The following is an 18,603-nucleotide window of genomic DNA, read 5'->3' as shown; positions in this document are numbered from 1 at the left end:
GTGTAAAGTCTGAGCATCAAAGCACAGGGCATTACTAATCACCATTCTATGCAGTAGTATCAGCCTATCTGCACCTTCTTATTGTTCTTTTTTTTGTATATATCTCACATTAACAGAATATAAAGATAAGATTTGAGAAAAAAAATTAGCTGCAATTTAGATTCTTACAGTGATTTTGCAGGTCCAATGGACAATTCTGGAAGATATGTATGGCTTATAATGTCATGAAGTCATCAGATGACAGATTTTAGAGAGGAGATCTGAAAAACTGTAGGTGCTTTCATCTACCTACTTATCAGTTCCCAAAACTAGGTGCTAAGGAAAGACACTGCACTAACTTAGTAATAGCAGTATTTGTACAATAATCAGTTCTCACCAAAAAAGACCCCAAAAACAAACCAACTTGAGTAATTGTTGCTAAGGAAAATGCAAGACAAAGCCAGAAATCCTTCCAGTTTTTAAACCACACTGCACCTACACACAGAAGTTGTCATAAATCATAATAATAATGATACAAGCAGTTAGTCCCTCTAATAATCATAAAACCACAGAACAGACTGGGTTAGAAGAGACCAGAAAGATCATCTACTTCCAAGCCCATTTCCATGGGCAGGGACACTAACTTGTTTCAAATGAGAAAAATAGTGTCACAGCACATATCGCATTCAAGACAGCCACAACACATGGAGCGCCACCATGCAGTACCAGAAGGCTTAAAAGCATTCACCGATACAACACTGCACCTCAAAAGGCATCAAGTGCCTGCCCTTCCTGTTCTTCAGCCCAGCTTTTTATACCCTCGTGTTCATGCACTGCACCTCAGCATTCCATAGCTCATTGCTGTCAATGCTACTCACCTGCTGCTCACAGCTGAACCCACTGGGGATGAGGCTGAGCCACAACCCCACTTCTGATCACCACAAACTGTGTACCTACAAAATAGCATAGAGATAACATAAATACTTTTGAGGATATCAGTCAAGACAGCTATTTTTCTGTATTGCATTGTCGAAATTATCTATTTATTTCTGTGAACAATAAGACTTTGCAGAAGTTAACTGTAAATTATTTTTTTTGAAAACACAACACAGTAGTCTAGGGCAACATTGCTAAATATGACACCAGGAAAACCCTCTAGCAGATAATGCTGTTTCTTCTGTACTTTTTTAGACAGTAAGTCCAGTCTTGTTCACAAAATACAGTGAAAAACTGTATCTTTAAAAAAGTCTGTCACTTCCTGTGCTTTCCCTTTTACCTGTATTAGTATTCAGTCTCATATAACTGATTTCTAATAACATCAACACCTGCACTTTTTTTGGTGTATTTTAGGATATCAATGAAAATTTGAAGCCAATATCAATTAAAAAATCCAACTCTAGCCTCCATGAATTGTTCTGCCTTTGGTAATAACACATGAAAATATTTAAATAATTCTGCTAGAGACACTGCTTTTGTTTTTAAAGTAATGCTTTTTGGCTCGCTTCATTCTAGGTTCCACTCAGCCAGCTCCTAAATTATTCCAGCTTAAATAATTGGCAATGCCATTCATTTTCTCTAATGATAATGAAGGTTTCATGCACAACTCCTCAAGCCACATAATAGTGGAAAACACAAGAGCCGAATCTATCATCTTGACTGAAGTGAAGGAATTTCTGCTTCTGTCAGTGAGTCATGCTTGAACTTGGTCATACAGAGATCCACTGATGCTTCTTCACTGCTATAGTCATTTTAGGTTTATCAACAGAGTTTAGTGGCTCCTTAAATCAATGGTGCATTTTAAAAGTTTAAAATCAGGCAAGTACATTAGATCTAGATATAATTAAGGGTTTTGAAAATTAATTCTATTTAGCTATGCAAGGAAAAAGCAATTAGATGAATGAACAGACAGATTCTGATGTCTTCATAAAGGCTGGTGGTTTTTTTACACATATATCCTGTAATCAGCATAAATGTAAGTTATTAAGATTTTCAGATGAGGATGAGTAGTCAAGATATTTCTAAATGTCACTACAGGAGCCAATCCACAGTGGGTAACACATTAAGTATTGTTGCAGCAGACATATCTGATGTCATTTTATCATTAAGGTAAGACATGGCACTGACTTCCACACTGTTTAAAATTATTATGACAGTGACACACTAAAAGTATTAGTTTGTTCAGGTTCTCTGCTATCTGTTGAGTATGAATGGAGCCCTTAAAAGAGACCAAAAAAGAGAATAGAAGTTGTGACTAAGCCAACTATGGAACAAAAAGTACGATAGCTGAATCAACAAAGTGAGGAAGGATTTGAAATCTCAGGTATGACATCATGGTACACTCCTTGAATAGAACAGTCTGCGGCTGTCATGAGCTGTTTACTTGACAGGAGCTGAAACACTTCACTGAAAAGTACAGGTCAGAGTTAAGTCTGTACTCTATGCAATGAAAAGGTGTAATTTGAAATAAGCTGTGCAAGTTTTCAGGTAAAAGATCATGAATCCTTTGCATGTTATTTTGAGTATTGGCCATGAGATAATTAGACAGACGAGAACTCTCATGGTAATTGATTGTTTCCCTTTGGTTCCCTAAAAAAGTATTTGTCAGAAAGCACTAGAAACAGGCCACAACTTACAATTAATATTGAAACCAGTAGCAGTAGTAACTACTAAACTACTAAATTAGTAGTAGTAAACCAGATTGTTTTTTTGCTTTCACAATGCCTTAAGACAGAATTCAATAGCAAAACTAATGACGTGAAAATATGCTTGACTCAGATTGCTGCATGCATTCTGTGCTCATTGAAGGACATCAATAATCCCAGAAATCAAAGCTAGCATTTTACAAGTGAAAAATAGCAAAATGGATTTAAGTCTCCATGCAGTAGCACAGCATTGAGAAGACAGGAAATTTAACTTTGAACTAATTCTATACTTTGGCAACTTGAACATGATAACCAATGGCAATCAGAGAACATTCAGTGGCATCCTGGAGAACATCTTTCTAAATAATTTAATTCTGAAGGAAGAAGTCAAGTCATAATGATTTGAAAGCATAATGGGAATCAGAGCAGAAACAACAAGTCAATTGAAAAGCACACTTCTCAATAAAAGAACGCTGAAACACTAATGTAGAATGTCCTGACTACCTCTAGGCTGTGTCTGCCCCTGGTTCCCCTCCCCAGGCCTGGCTCTGACCTTCACTCGCAGAGTGATGCCCTGACCCAGCTTTAGCTGTGCCCCAGCTCCAGCCTATCCCTGGAAAGGTGCTCCATGGTGCCCGATGTTGTTATCTTATTGTATTCAGATTTCTAGAGTCCCATACTATTATATAATAACTCTATATTATATAATATAGAGTTATTATATTCTTAAAGTTCATACCTTCTAGCTGGTTTCCTACCATGCAGTTCTTCTCTGCAGCGCATCTCCTCATGGCTTCACGGGGCTCCTCCAGGGCTCTCAGCCCACCCCCTTTTATCCCAGCTACCTTCACAAGCCACAGCTGCTGCCCAACTCGGCAGCAGCAGCTCATTTAGAATAGCCAGGACCCACTTATTCAATACATAGGACTCTCACTACATTTCCCCCTTTTTCTATTAGTAACTGATATATTCAAATACAATATAGATATTCAAGTACAATATATTCATTTCCTTACAATACATGTTTCATCCCGAGACTCAAAGGCCTCGTACAACACACACAGCTTCTTCATGTTTTATCCCAAGACTCAATGGCTTCATACACCACACAAATACAATACACACATTCCCCCATGACTCAAAGGTCATGTAAAACACACACAGCTTCCTGCTCAAAGGCCATATTTCTCACAGCTCCTGGCTGCCACAGCTCCTTGATTCAATAGCTATGTTCTTCTGCTTAACTTCCACAGCTCTCAGGGTGCTACACCTATCTTCCACAGCTCTCAGGCTGCATACCTCCATCACACCGGGGTCACCAATTGTTGTTATCGTGTTGTATTTCATATTTCTAGAGTCCATACTGTTACAATCATATTTCTAAAGTCCATACCTTCTAGCTGGTTTTCTACCATGCAGTTCTTCTCTACAGCACAGCCCATCATGGCTTCACAAGAGGCTCCTCCAGGGCTCTCAACCCACCCCCTTCTATCCCAGCTATCTTTACGAGCCACAGCTGCTGCCCAACTAAGGACTTCACAGCTGTAGCTCATTTAGAATAGCCAGGACCTGCTTATCCAATACATAGGACTCTCACTACAGTCCAAGGCTGCCCCAGGCCTGCCCTGGCCCTGACTGCAATGGCAGGGTGGGCTCTGGCTGTGAGCCGATGCTCTGCCTGCCCTGCTGGATCACCCGCCACTCCCCACATCTGGTACCCAGGGAGCCACGGCCCCACTGTGCCCTAGCACTGGGAATGATATGCTATTGCTCCCCTACCATTTCTGCCCTTACCTGTACACACTTTTACTGACTCATCTGCAAAAAGCATAAAGATTGGCCTATAATTTTATTTACAGGGGTGTGGAGAGTTTAGTTCAAGCATGGCTTAAAGAAAAAGGCCATGAAGCCATGCAATTGAGAGAAAAGTAAAAGGTAGTTGTGAAGCAGTTCCAAAGCAGTTCCCAGCCTGATTTCTATAAACAATTAGACTCTCTCAGGCATCACTTTATAAACAATAAGGTTCTCAGGCAGTCTTCCCGTAACAAGCGAAACACCCTCTCTGGGAAAAGATGGCACCCTGGGAACAGATATGGAAGTTTTGGGAACCGTTCATATCACAGTGGGAACACTGGTTTTATTTTGTGTAAACAATCAACAGTATTGTAAAACAAAAGGAGTGGTTAGAGTTTTCTCTGTTAGCCTATCATAAACCTGGATTTTGGAATATGCATGAATTTCGTTAACACTATTATTTAAACTGGCTGATCGATCAATAAACTGGAGTTCGATGCATCAAAGGATGGTCGTTCTCCCCTCACTTCAACACAGGGGAGGTCAGATTCTTTACTATACCTCTGAGAGATTTGGAAGTGTCTAAAAGACAAGTGTAAACAACCACAGACTTCCTCAGTGATAGAGCCTCCCTAATCTTGCAGCAATTGCTGCCTGTAATACCTGTCAGAAAGATTACTAAATAATCTACTTCAGAAATCTCTGAGATGGGAGAACATTGAAATCTCTAAGAAGACCTTATCAGCAGCAGACGAATTATGTATATCCCAAGCTTTTACAAAAGAAAATACTAAAGAGGTCATATTAAAGTACAGCTTTAAAGCCTATTATATTTTGTAAAATATTTTTCTGATTCAACTCCTCTTTTTTTCACTCACTTAAAATCTAAAAGTTTACCCCAACTAAAAATACATAAATTTTCACTCTACTAGACATTGTGTCAGTGATGTCTACTGGCTACCCACCCAATAACTGCAGTTCCCATGTCTCATCACTGTCAACATGGCACTCTGGGCTCTGTCAGCGTGGCTGTGTCATGACACTGCTTTCTGATCCCATACATGTTTGGCAAAATAATAAAAGGTCTAAACCATCTGGAAAATCTACCTCTATTTTTTTAAACAAACTTAAATAAATCAGGAAAACCTCCACAAATTAAAATTATCTTTCCACTAAAAGGAATACTGCTGTTGCAATGCAGCAGTTGAGTGGATCCAGAGATTAGGGAGAGATAATTTGCTACCTAATGTATGTCTGCACTGTCTGAAAACCCTTACCTGAAGAGATGGAAATTTAAAAATAATTAGAAAGAAGTTGTTTATTAAGCACAAAGTTTAAAATTCACTCCACACTTGACAAATCTATATATATCATAAGTAAAATTGGCACACATTTGGTAATTTCTGGTGAGAGATTATTTGTTTACTGATGAACATTGCATATCTGAAGGCTTGATTCTTCTTTAATTGATACTGGACAAACAGGAGGTAAGTCCTTATGTTTTATTTAATATAGAACAAAAGTCCAGCCCATTGGATGACACAAGACAAGCCTGTGAATATTTGATAGTAGCCATAAGGTCTCTGTGATAAGAGCCTTCAAATGTAGGCACATAAAACCACTTGTAAACTATTTTCCTTTCCATTTGCAAGCTGTTTGCATTCATCTTTATGCATAAAACAAAACTTTATATCTTGCCTAGGGATGAGAAAGAGAAAAACAAATAACCTGTATTGGCTCTTTACCCTGCTAAGTAGGTTGTTTTGGAGAATAAGCTCCTATTTTTTCTTCATGGGCTTTAGTCTGGAAACAGGGTCTTTAAAGTAAAGAATGACAAGAGGTAAACAGAGCATACACTGAAAACTCTCTCAGACACACTTTTCAAGTCTTGCATTGCATGGTTATTCTTCAGTCCACAATGTGAATATTGTGCACCTGAATGTCTACAGGTCACAGCAAACAGCACAGCAGTAAAATCAGCAGGACTGTTTCATTTCATATATCATTCACAGCTTGCTGCTGTGATTCTAAATCTGTCCATAACTTCTCATAATGTAAGAAGGACAAGATGTTGTAATTGTCTTCTAATCCTAAGTTTTCCAGGTTTTTTACCATTGCCTTTTCTTTCTCCACTGGGAGGATGGATTTTTGAAGTTTGATCATCTAATAAGAAAAATAAGGAAATGTAAAGTTGGGATCTAGAAACATTTTAACATTTAAATGTTTTTGTTTACACAACAAATGGTCAAATATTTACAGTTTAACTGGGGACACAGTTTGAAATTAACAACTGAGTTTTAGAGTATGAAAATGAAGCTACACACAAGTAGCAGCATAATTTATCCACCATTCTTAGTATTTACATGTACTTCATTGCTGAAAAAAATATTTACATATTTACTGGAATCTTGGAAAATTAAATTAGATGGCAAGGTATCTAGCTTCCAGAAAAAACAAAACAAAACAAACATACAGGCAAAAAAAAACACCAAAAAACCCCAAAAAAACAAAATAAAAAAAACCAACCAAACAAACAAAAAGACCACACAAAAAAACCCCAACCACCAAATCAACACAAAAACCAGACAACTGACAGAAAAAAATTATGCTAAAGTTATTATTTTAAATCAAACATAAGTTTTGCATTTTTTAGATGAACATTTGCCAAATACAAGTGCTGTTTGATCTTCAAAGACAACCTCCTCAGGGCACAAGGATAGTCCCTTCTTGTCAGGCAAGTCTGGGAAAAGGTCAACAAAGATGAAGAGTGAGGTCCTGACTGAGCTCAGCTACAAAAAGGAAGTATACAGATGACAGAAGTGGGGACAGGTTACATGGGAGAAATGCAAAGGCATTTCCCTTCTTGTAGGAGTGGCTGGAGGAAAGCCAAAACTCAGTTTGAGTTGAAATTGGCAAGGGAAGTGAAGGGTAGGAAAACAGCTTTCTGTAAATATGTTATCAGGAGAAAAATGGATGGACCTGTTGCGCAGTGGGACAAGGGATCTGATGATATGGGTCATGGAAAAGGCTGGCTACTTTGTGTCTTTTTTACCACTCAAATTGCACTTAGTTTATAAAACATATTAAAATAGGGGTCAGCATATTTGTATATAAACTAACTGCTACCCAGGCATGATCAAGGTGTTTACGCTTCATTTGGTTTTGGTCATCTAGTTGTCAAAGGCTTTAGAATTCTATCCATGGCTCAAAGTTGAACTTTTGGTTTCCAGAAATCTTCAAATCATTTCAGAGTTTTGTTAAAATAGGATTAGTCCAGTTTCTCTCTTGGAAATAAGCAAAAAATATTTTCTGGGAATTTGGACTTGGAAACTGTACATTCTTGTAGCTCTAATCTAAGTGACTGCGCAAAGGCGCGCACGGCCCTAAGTCCAGCTAGCAAAAGGGGAGAAGCGGCCGACGCCCCTGCGCATCAGAAGCCAGCCCCCCTTGGCGTCCTGGCCTCGGGCTGGGCTGGGTTGCGGACTTGGGTTCACGCAGGATGAGATGAGTGAGGAGGCGACCACTTGCTGGGGGTAAAACGTCGGTTTATTGAGGAGCCCACAGGCAGCAAAAAGGGCAACCAACAGGTGGAAAAACCCACAGCAAATAGCCATGAACACGGGGGGAGACAAAGTTTTTACAGGGAAGGGGTGGAGAAGGGAGGGGAAGCCCAGCTAACCAATAGGGGAACATGTGGGGCTGTACATAAGAAATCTGACACAAGAACTTATCCAATCAGCATAGAACAAAGGAGGGGCCCCGGGACGCCAGCCAACCACAACCCCCAGAGGGAAGAATGATCTCGAAAGCAGGGAGGAGTGGGGGGGTGATTGACTGGGCCCAGGGGGGAGGAAAACTTTACTTATATGGTGGGGTAAGGGAGGAGCAGTTATGTAACTTGGGAGATTGACAACTAACGGGGGCAGGGGTAACCATAGTAACTCAACTGTCAGGGCAATAGTGGCGGGAAAACTGGGAAGAGAGGAACCATTTATGGAGAACAAAGGGAGAACATACATAAAATGAGGGAGCAAACTGAGAAACTTAAAAACACACTACAACAAGTGACTTTGCAAAACTCGTTAGATTCCTAGAAATCTGTAAGGTCAAAGGCCTAATATTTGGTTAAAGGGGAGCTGTGATAAATAAGGGAATTGTTTATTAAGTTTTTTTAACCTTTTTTATATTTCAGAATTTAGTCCAGCATTTCATTCTGAAACATGACTCCCAGAGGAAGGCTTCAAATTCTGGTGAAAAAAGTGAAAAGATGTACTATTTTATTATTACTTGTATTTCAATAATTTTTTTCTCAGTATCTACATGTTTTTACAGCAGCACAAAGAACAGTAATAACAGCACCATCACATCGTGCCTACTGTTGTTTGCATAAGAAGAGATGAAGGAAATAGCTACCTTACTTAGGAACTATTATTGTTAACTCAGGATATGCCACTTTGCCATTGTGTTGAAATGCTAGCGTTCTGATGTAAAGCAGCCTGGAGCAGAATTCAGCGCTGATGTTACTTATTAGATAAGTAATAACATAGAGGACATGGGGTTTTGAAGAGTAAGCCCTGCTGCGTGCCTAAGGGCACTCTAGAATTATGGAATTCAACATGGCATATGTGGCAGGGGTGGGTGACGCCTTTTAATTATGTGTGCTTTTGGATCAAGGCATCACACAGAACCCTTAGTGATAGAAACCGGAGCATGAAACCTGCAGCCCCACAATAGACTAGGAGTTCTGTTAACTCGTCAGGATGTTGAATAATCTACTGTAGGTCTACAATGGAAAATAATAAAACCTAAAGAATTTTCTGCTAGTGTTAATAAGTATATTTTAAATTACTTCTAACATCACTACTGCTTTTAGAAACCACCAAATGTAATTGCCCATTTGGACAATGTAGTCAAAGCAGGGCCTTCTGACACTTGGATGTGTTAAGATATCCAATTAAAATGTTAATTCTTTATTTAATTTTATTTGCTAGTATCAGCTTTCCTTAAATACAAGTATGACCAAAACATTTCAATTAATAACAAAATTTAGTAATATTTTTATGGAATATCCAAACACAATACATTAGCATTTTATATAAACATGAGAGTAATGTGGCCATAGAAGGGAAATATTTTTGTGTGATTTCACAAGGAAGAAATGAAGAAATAAAAAGTAATCAGACAAATGCAAGATAAGCACAAGATACCATGAAGAGGATATCTTGGACGTGCACACCAAAAAGCTATGCTGGAATCAGAAAACACATTTTTCAGCTTAGGTACAGGGAGGCATTAGACATCAGAATTAAATGAAGAAAATGGCACAAGAAAGAAAACAAGCCCATCTTGATTTTCTTTCAAGGAGCACTCAAGCCTGGTCACCTGGCCCTTGATTGCCAGGCCTATCCAGGCTCTGCTAAATATTTTGCTTGTTTCATGTCATTGTATATTCACATATAAGTTATAATATGGTTTCAAAAGACAGCTTTGTGTAAGTAGTGATATCAATTTATAATGTGTAAGAATTAACCATTGTCTTCAAGGTTATTATGTGAATTTGATAAATTTACTTCAGCAAACACCCCAGGAAGCACCCTTCATTCTTTGATCCAGTCTGCCTTTAACAATCAGTAGGATACTTAGAAGAAATGTAAAGCGCACCTCCAGAATGTAGAGAACTTTTCTCAGAATCATCAGTACAGTTCATGAGGACAGATACCAATTTTATTTACATTGAAATTTATCTAAAGGTTATTACACTTTATATTGTTCTGTATATTTTTTAAAAGTGGTACAATTTTAGTTGTTAAGCAAGTAAGAAGTAGCTTACAAAGTTTATCGAGCTTTTCAAATATAAATTTCACAAAATTTTTTCTTTTTTTGTCACAAAATCTTAAATTACTTTGAAGAACTGAATTTAATCCCATTGCTTTGTTCAAATAGGAACTATTCCACACTAAATTTAGAGAAGAAGATGGAAGAGCAAAGCATTTTCTTGATTTTTCCAACAGTATGAGTCTGCAGCTGAAAACCCAAAAATTGAGTTTCTGTGTCCTAGGCTGAAGATCTATCCTCAGTTTTCAAAATAAATAAACCATAAAAATAGCAAATCTAGTGCTTTCTGGACATGTTTAGTTCTTAGTAGTTTCATTATACAATCACAGCTGAAAAGAGAGGGTTGTTCTTTGTCTATTGTACTGAAACCCAGAAGGATTTTCAGTACTTTTAATTGTCTTTTCAGTATGCAGAATTGCTTATGTGTATGAAGGCTGAAATATCAAACTCAGGAGTTTTTCACAGTATAGATAACCTTTTCGACAATTATGTGCTGATAGTTTTGAAGACCCCATTTTCTTGTACCTTGTGTGGTCTGATCAATGAAAACAAAATACATGGCATGCAAAACATAAGGTACAGAGAGTATGGATAGTGGGTCAACAGATAAAGCAAATGGGACATTAAAAAATTGTAATGAAAAATCCATTATTCTGAATTGAATGTGGATTCCACCAGAATAGCACAAACTGCTGCTTCAAGGAATACAGAAAGGCTCACCTATGTGAGAATTTGGAAAAGTGACATCTATAAAGGCACTTAGACACTTGAATGTATGATTTTTCCACAGTATTAAGTATGAAAGATTGATGTTAAAACAGGTGTGGGAAGAAATTTTGCACTTTAACCGATTTATATATAAGTAATTTCTTTGCTGTATATATCAGCCATAGATGTTAAACCTATGCTTATACTGGAAAAGTTATAATGTGTTTAGTTCTTTATATACTTCTTTACAGACTTTCATTATCAGTATATGTTTTTAATAAATATATTGTTGTATTTCAGCCGTTTTTTAAAAGAAAAATTTTATTGCGATAAAATCCTTTATTCTCTATATTATATGATTTTTCTGGAAAAGGTAACATTGTTTTAATAAAATAAAGCGAAAAGAATTTTGTTTCACATTGTTCTTCTGCTACCAATAAATCTCAGTAAAGACAATATTTGAAACTGAAATTTCAAACCCCCCTCCAACCTCCCCAGTGAACAAAAAATTATTTTAAATATGTATATTGAATGTTTTTTTGGTTGCTTTGTGGTTATGAGTTCTGCCTTACTTGTTAAGCAGATGTACATCAAGGAGTCGTAACGTAAGACAGAATGCCTATTTGCAAAGAAAGACAGCACTGCTGAAACTGGACTTCTGTCTCTTTATATTTAAGAAGATTACAAAAATTAGACATCCAGTCTTTGAAACCACAGTTAATGAATTACTTAATCTCCCTTTCAGCAGCTTCAGTATGTTTCCTTACTTTCTTCCAAAGATCTAATCATATGCTAAAATTTAAAGTCACTGTAAGGAAAGAGTACAAAACCTGCTGTGGTTTACATAAGGCTCATGCTTTGTTCTGAAATGGGAAAAGATAAAAAATTCTGCTTATGTTTTTGCAAAAGAGGTGAATAAACAGGACTTTATGTTTAAGCTCCATATTGTTGTACTGATAAATAAATGGTGATTTTTTCCCCCACTTATTTTGCCATTTGAAAAAGAGAACTGTTTATAAAATGTCACTGAAATGCAGCAGATTTTCTGTAGCATGTTTAAGGGTGTACATGTGTATATGCACTTACGATTTTTCTGTTTAGAACTTAATGAGTAAATAGCTTACAGAAATTTGGCTCCTTGTAAAACACCAATATTAAAATTTGTAGACACAATTTGCTGACTGAACATCTTGAGTTGTCCTGCATGCTACCATAAACCAATCTATTTCGTAAACTTTTTGTTCATTTCTTGCCAAATTGCATGGCAAAATTTGCAACAACCCACTGCTAGAAAGTATCTTCTTCCAAGATATATTTCTAATGTGGATTCATAAGCACAGTTAGGGAATTTTTGAGATTTATGGCTCCACAGTCCTTATGTTGGATTCTTTGTGTGTGTGGAATGTGAATATCTCAATCATCTTTCAATCTTTGCATCTCTTCTACTATTTTATGAGTTTTTGTTCAAATTAAATTGAAAAGAAGAAATAAAATAAATTCCAAACCCTCAACCTTTATCAAGCCAGTATCAAAGATGAACCTTAAAGATCTTGTCTTCTGTGCATATAGGGAACTGCATTTTAAACCAGGATTGAGATAATTCTCAACTATTGCCTGCCCTCAGAAGAGCAGAACCCATCTCAGCACACATAGCATGGTGAACAGTGAGCTGACAATAAAGGGCTGATATAAATTGATTATTTTTCAGGTCAAGGCATTTTTCTGAGTACCCAAAAGTTAGTAATGTCTCCTTCCAAGTACTCATATCAAGAAGACAGTAGTCAGCTTTTTTCTTTGTCCAAGATTGTTAGTATTTTTGTATTTTGTTTTATAATGACACATTTGCTCACAGGTAGAAAATCCTCTCCTTTTAGACACCTCAGACTATTTCTGGACAAAAACGATTCATAATTCTACTTCCTAACTGAAAATGAAACTAAAGGACGACAGGAAAAGAGTATGTTTGAAATAATGTATAGGTGGGATTGCTATCAGCACCCATGCTAACACTAAACAGTCAAGCAATGATTTATTGATAAAATGTTAAATTTCCATCATTCTTATTTGACTATAGTTTAAAATCATAAAACTCATCTTTTAAATGTTCTTAGGGATCACTATATTCCTGAGAGCATTCACAAGCACAAACCATCCCAGGCATTAATACTATGGAACCTTTATCATCCTTTAGTATTAAACAGAAAAATAATATACTATTACTGTGTATCTATGCCAATCTAAACAACAAGTCTATTTTTTACTTCTTGGAAGAATAGTAGAGAAGGCACAAGGTGCAAAAATACTTTTTCACCTGTCTCATTCTGTCCTACTTTTGATATTCTGGCAGAAGCAATTTAAATTTAAGCAGTGTGTTTTCAGTTTAATTTTTTTTTTTCACACTTTCTGGAAAATCCAGAGTTGTCTACTGAGGACTTCTAGTTTAAATGTCGTCTGCACCTTGAGGCCTGTCCCCATTTTATGAAATAATGCACATAAAAGCAGTTGTTTTCACCTCTTTGCCAGAAAGTATTCCTCTGATTGGATCTAGGCGTTTAATGTCTCTTTGCACTTAGCAATCAAATAGAAAATAAATTAAATACATCTTGGCAGGCTGAGCCAATTCCAGGATTCTAAGTACTGAAAAATAATGCCATTTTGACCTTAAAGGACTTGTATTGTCATCCTTATTGGAAAGGAACAATTCCACTCTGCTGTAGTATCAAAATACCGATTCGAGTTGAGTCTGTGAAGAAATACAGGGGCAGAGGTATTTGTGGCCAAAGCAGGTATTTGACACATGGAACTCCTTTTATTGCCAAGGATGTGAGCATGTGGGCAGCAGCTGGGACGAGCTGATCCATAGATTGCAAGTTTTGGCTTTTTCTGTGTAGTAACAGAAGCAGAAAGCATTGATCTGTGGAATCATAAGACAGGTACCTTTGCTGAAATACTTAGAATGGTTGGCACTTATTCAACTAGTGAAATGCACATTAGTGCAAGAATAAAAGTATCTTTGTAGTTGGTACATTATGCCTATATTTGTTGCATTTCAAAATGCATCATAGAGGTTTTGCCAAATATTAGGACTTGGTATAGGTCCTTGTTTGAGAAAACAACCAGTTCAAATGCATTTCCAAATAGAAATCGTATAGGAAAGATAAAATAAGACAGAGGTATTTTTAGAGCTTGAGAAGGCAAACTTTGACACTTACATTTTGCTATAATATTTGTTAGACAAATGCACCATACTAACAAAAGACAGTATAGCATTGTGTTTATATCCTTGTCTGAGGTTTAGCTAATGGAAGACACTCTGAGAAAATTCTGCAGGTGATAAGGGAGACCTGTGGGCATAACAAACATGGTACAATCTCACAAAAATTTCAGAGCACCACAAGGGATGGTTCCATTTTAGAAGTGTTTAAGAGGGAGTAAAGTGACTTCTGGAGTGATGTCCGAGCCCATCCTTATCTCCGCAGTCCAGCTTGGACATTCCAAGGCTGTGTCTGACCCCAGTTCCCTGCCGTGGGACTGATCCTGATCCCCACCCATCAGTGATATCCCAGTGAAACCTCGGCCCTGCACTGGAGGGTGCACTGGCATTCTGCTTCTGGGCCCTGCAGAACTACTGTATCTGTTAAATTCTGTGGGATCATCTCTTTGAAAGTCTCAGTCTAAGGATTACTTCAGTCCTTGACAAAAGGATTGGGGTATTTCAGTATTGAAATATTTCAATATTCAATTAATATGCAGCATGATTTTGTGTTTATCATTTTACAGTTACGTTTATGATAAGTTGTCGCAGACATTTTTTCACAGAAATCCTTTCTTTCAGATTTCTGCATTTTCTGGGAAGCAAGGCCCTCAGAAAAAGAATGTAAACAATTGTTATCAGCTGCTGTGGAATGCGATAGGATGCACCTATTTTGACTTGTGATTGGTTCATGTTCCTATGTTTATGATTTAGGGCCAATCACAAGAGCAAGCTGGGGAAAAAGTCCCTGGACACAACTTTGTTATAGATTTTCTTTCTTTCTATTCTTAGCTTAGCAAGCCTCTGCAAACTTCTCTCTTTATTCTATTTAGTATAGTTATAATGTATTATATATCATATATCAATAAATCCAGCCTTCTGATCAAGAAACAAGATTCTCGTCCATCTCTCACCATCCCCAGTGACCCACTCAGGACGCTGTAATAATAAGTGATGTTCTTTATTCTATGATATAGATATATTTGATATTTCTTCATAAATTACCTCAAGTTATCTACACAATGAAACTATATAATTTAGTTGTGTAGATTATTTGAAGTAATTTATTATGAAATATCAAAATATGTATAAAAACCACAGTCAGTAGTGTCATGGAAGTAAGAGCTTTCCTAAAGTGGATCTTTAGGATCCACTATGTCTTTTATGATCACTGACTATAAAATGTCCCCACAAAGCTAAACCTACACCCTCTAAGCATTTATTGCTGTATACTTCTGAGAACATCTAAAAATAGAACATTCTGGTACTAGATCTGTTCCAATTCTTGAAAGAAATAAAATTAATAAAAAAAGTTTCCAATAGCAACTTTAAAAAATTGTACTATGGTTGAGATGCTGCTACATTTATTATTGCACTAACAAATAGCTATGGATACAAGAAATTTCTTCCTAGAATTGTTACAAATAAATATCTTCTTGTTTACTTATGCATACAAAGAAAAATATTTTAAACTTTTTGTCTATTTTGTTTCCATTCTTAACATTCTTTTCTTTTCTGATAACCTGTGTGCTAGTTTTCTGACAATGAAAGGCTACTGGTTGCACTGAGGCTGGATTTTTGAATACTTGCCTTTGAATCTTCCAGTCTATAATCACAGCTCTGATTCAGTCATGGGAAAAATAAAATAATATTCTATCTTTATATAAATTACATTTTTGGCACTTAAATTTACCCGTGTAACACAGAAGCAGAAAATCCAATCTTTTTGTGATCAAAACTTTCAGTCAGGGAAGTTAATAGCAGTGTTTGGCTAATGACTCAAGGAAAAAAACAAACCAAAAGGAGCATAATGATTTCATTTATCCTATTCTAATGTTTTACAGCATGCACTTTTATTTATGGGACCACTTATCATTAAGTATTACTTTGTATTATTATTATTGTTGTTGTTATTATTGTTATTGTTATTATTATTGATAATAATAGTAATAATAATAATGATAATAATGCATACATACATACAAGCAGGTTTTGTTGATATGAACTTCTAATGGTCATCTCGCATCTGTTTTTAAAAGTAGTGTTTTCAGAAAATGTAGGGTAAAATATATTCAACTCCATAAAAAGTAAGACTATATCACTCACAGCCATGGGATTTCATTACTAAATTCTGCTCTAAGTTATATTACTATTATTTGGGATAATAATTTCCTCTTTTCAGTTTCCACATTGTAAAACTCTGCTTGCAAAAATTTCATGTAATGTTTTAGAGGAAATGACTAAATCAACAAGCAGAAAAAAAATCCCACATTGTTTCTGAAAGATAAAATAAAAACCTCTCAAATTCTCACAAGAGACTCAACATCTTTGTGATTCATAGCAATTTGCTCTTAAATATAACTTATTTAGCAAGTACAATACTACAATTTTTTTTCAGTTGATTTTGTTTTTCTGCCTGTATTATAGATGTTTACTCTTTTTAGAATGGTGCATTCAGTTAAGCAGCCAGTTAAATTTAGATTGTCTCTTAGTTTTAGTCATTGGGGAAAAACATGCATGCATAGGCAAAACATATAGGTGCACAAATATGTGCTGCTGATTGGTGAATTTAAAAGAGAATAATATGGTGTCGAATCCAAAAGGAGGATGACATGAGTCTATATTGTACAACATAAAATATCTATTGTGAATTGGCTTGTTTTATTAAATGAGAGAATAGACTGATTCACCTTCTGAGTCCTGTACCATGGGTCTCATCAACAGTGCTCAAAGAAAACCCCCTTCTGGTTTGTCATCTTTAATTTTTGTGAACCTACATCCTCAATCCAGCTTTGAGAAAGATTAGATCTTTTCTCTCTTCTGCTGGCAAAAAGCGTCAGGAGAACAGAGCTTCAATTTGGCAGACATTCAAAAGTTTCAGGGTTTAAAATGCTTGGATTAATAGGGCAACAATCAAACAGGTTTTACAGTCCAATGAGAAAACAAATACAGAAATGGATAATCAGCATGGGGTAGAAGCAAAAATATGCTGCTGATTTGAAGCATATGCAATAATTGCACTGAAACAAGATTAGAATAAATTCTGCATCTCAAATGAGATTTGGTGAATATTTTAAATCAGTTCATTTTTAAAAAATGCATGACTAAACTCCTACTGGTACCTCTGCCTCAAACCAATATTGTCTGAGATGTTTTTCACTTACCTGAGTCTGGTTAAGACGACAGCCTGGGAGTCATTTATAATGGGTTGTCTCTCAGCTAGCACAATGAATTTGAACAAGAAATCACTAGAACTAAATATATTCTCCTTAGAATCAGAAAGACAAGTATTTTGTCTGAACGTCTTTCTACCCAAATCTCAAGATTACTAGACAAAGGAAATTTTAGAATATAAAATAATAAAGTTATCTATTGGGGAATATCAATAGACTTCCTGGAAAATTGTTGGAGGATGACATAAATATTCAATACACACAGAAAGTTAAATTTCTCTATATCAAGTGGATATTGAGCTTGTATTAGCTGTTTCTCAGTCCCTTTCTGAGCTGAAGAAGAAGCTAATAATTCTCACAGGTAACTTTGCACTGTAACTTTCTAAGAAGTAGAATTATATATAATATTATATATTATTGGGCCTACAATGCCAAGAAGCAGAAATGGAAATAGAAAGAGGTTTCAAATATAGCATTTCATTGAAATTGCCTTAAGATTCTGAAAAAATTGATAATGCTAATTATGGAAACAAGTCCAGAGAATCACTTACATTGGTACCAAAATGAATTTTTCAAGAGTTTTGATATTTGCTTTTGAATAAACCTCTTAATTTATATCACCAAATTAAATTGGTGATATAAATTAAGGGGTCTATTCAAAAGTAAATGTCACCAGAACATTACTCTTACTAATTAATTGTCTTCAAAGTACTCTAGACATGAAATAAACATCAATGATAACATTATTAATATCTCTATTTTCTTTTTTATATAAAATACAGAAATTTTAATTTCTAACAAGTAGATTATTTTCTTATTTCTGCATGCATATGTTGTGAAACAGTTCCTAATGTTAGTTAGAAATACTTAGGAAAGTCTGCCTAGTGCTTTTCCTGAGGATTAAGGTACTCACCATGACTTGGGAGAGTTAGTTGTTTGAGGCAAAGCTCTTTAGGAATTACATTGGCTTGGACTTTAATTTATGTTGGGTTTTTTTCTTTAATTTATCCACACAGTGAACTCATACACTTTCCCTGGGAGAGGTTGGAATGGGTAGTACTCCTATATTGGGTATTAATGGAATATTTATAGCAAGCACAGTAGTATGAAAAAGTTTTGTTTTAATCCTTAATATTCTGTATGGAATTAAAGTCCTAATATATTATCTTCCTAGTCTTTTCCTGACAAATTTTATAACACATTAAATAGTACTAAGATA

The sequence above is a fragment of the Ammospiza caudacuta genome, chromosome 4, assembly GCF_027887145.1.
Source record: "Ammospiza caudacuta isolate bAmmCau1 chromosome 4, bAmmCau1.pri, whole genome shotgun sequence".
NCBI lineage: Eukaryota > Metazoa > Chordata > Aves > Passeriformes > Passerellidae > Ammospiza > Ammospiza caudacuta.
This window is presented reverse-complemented; position numbering follows the sequence as displayed.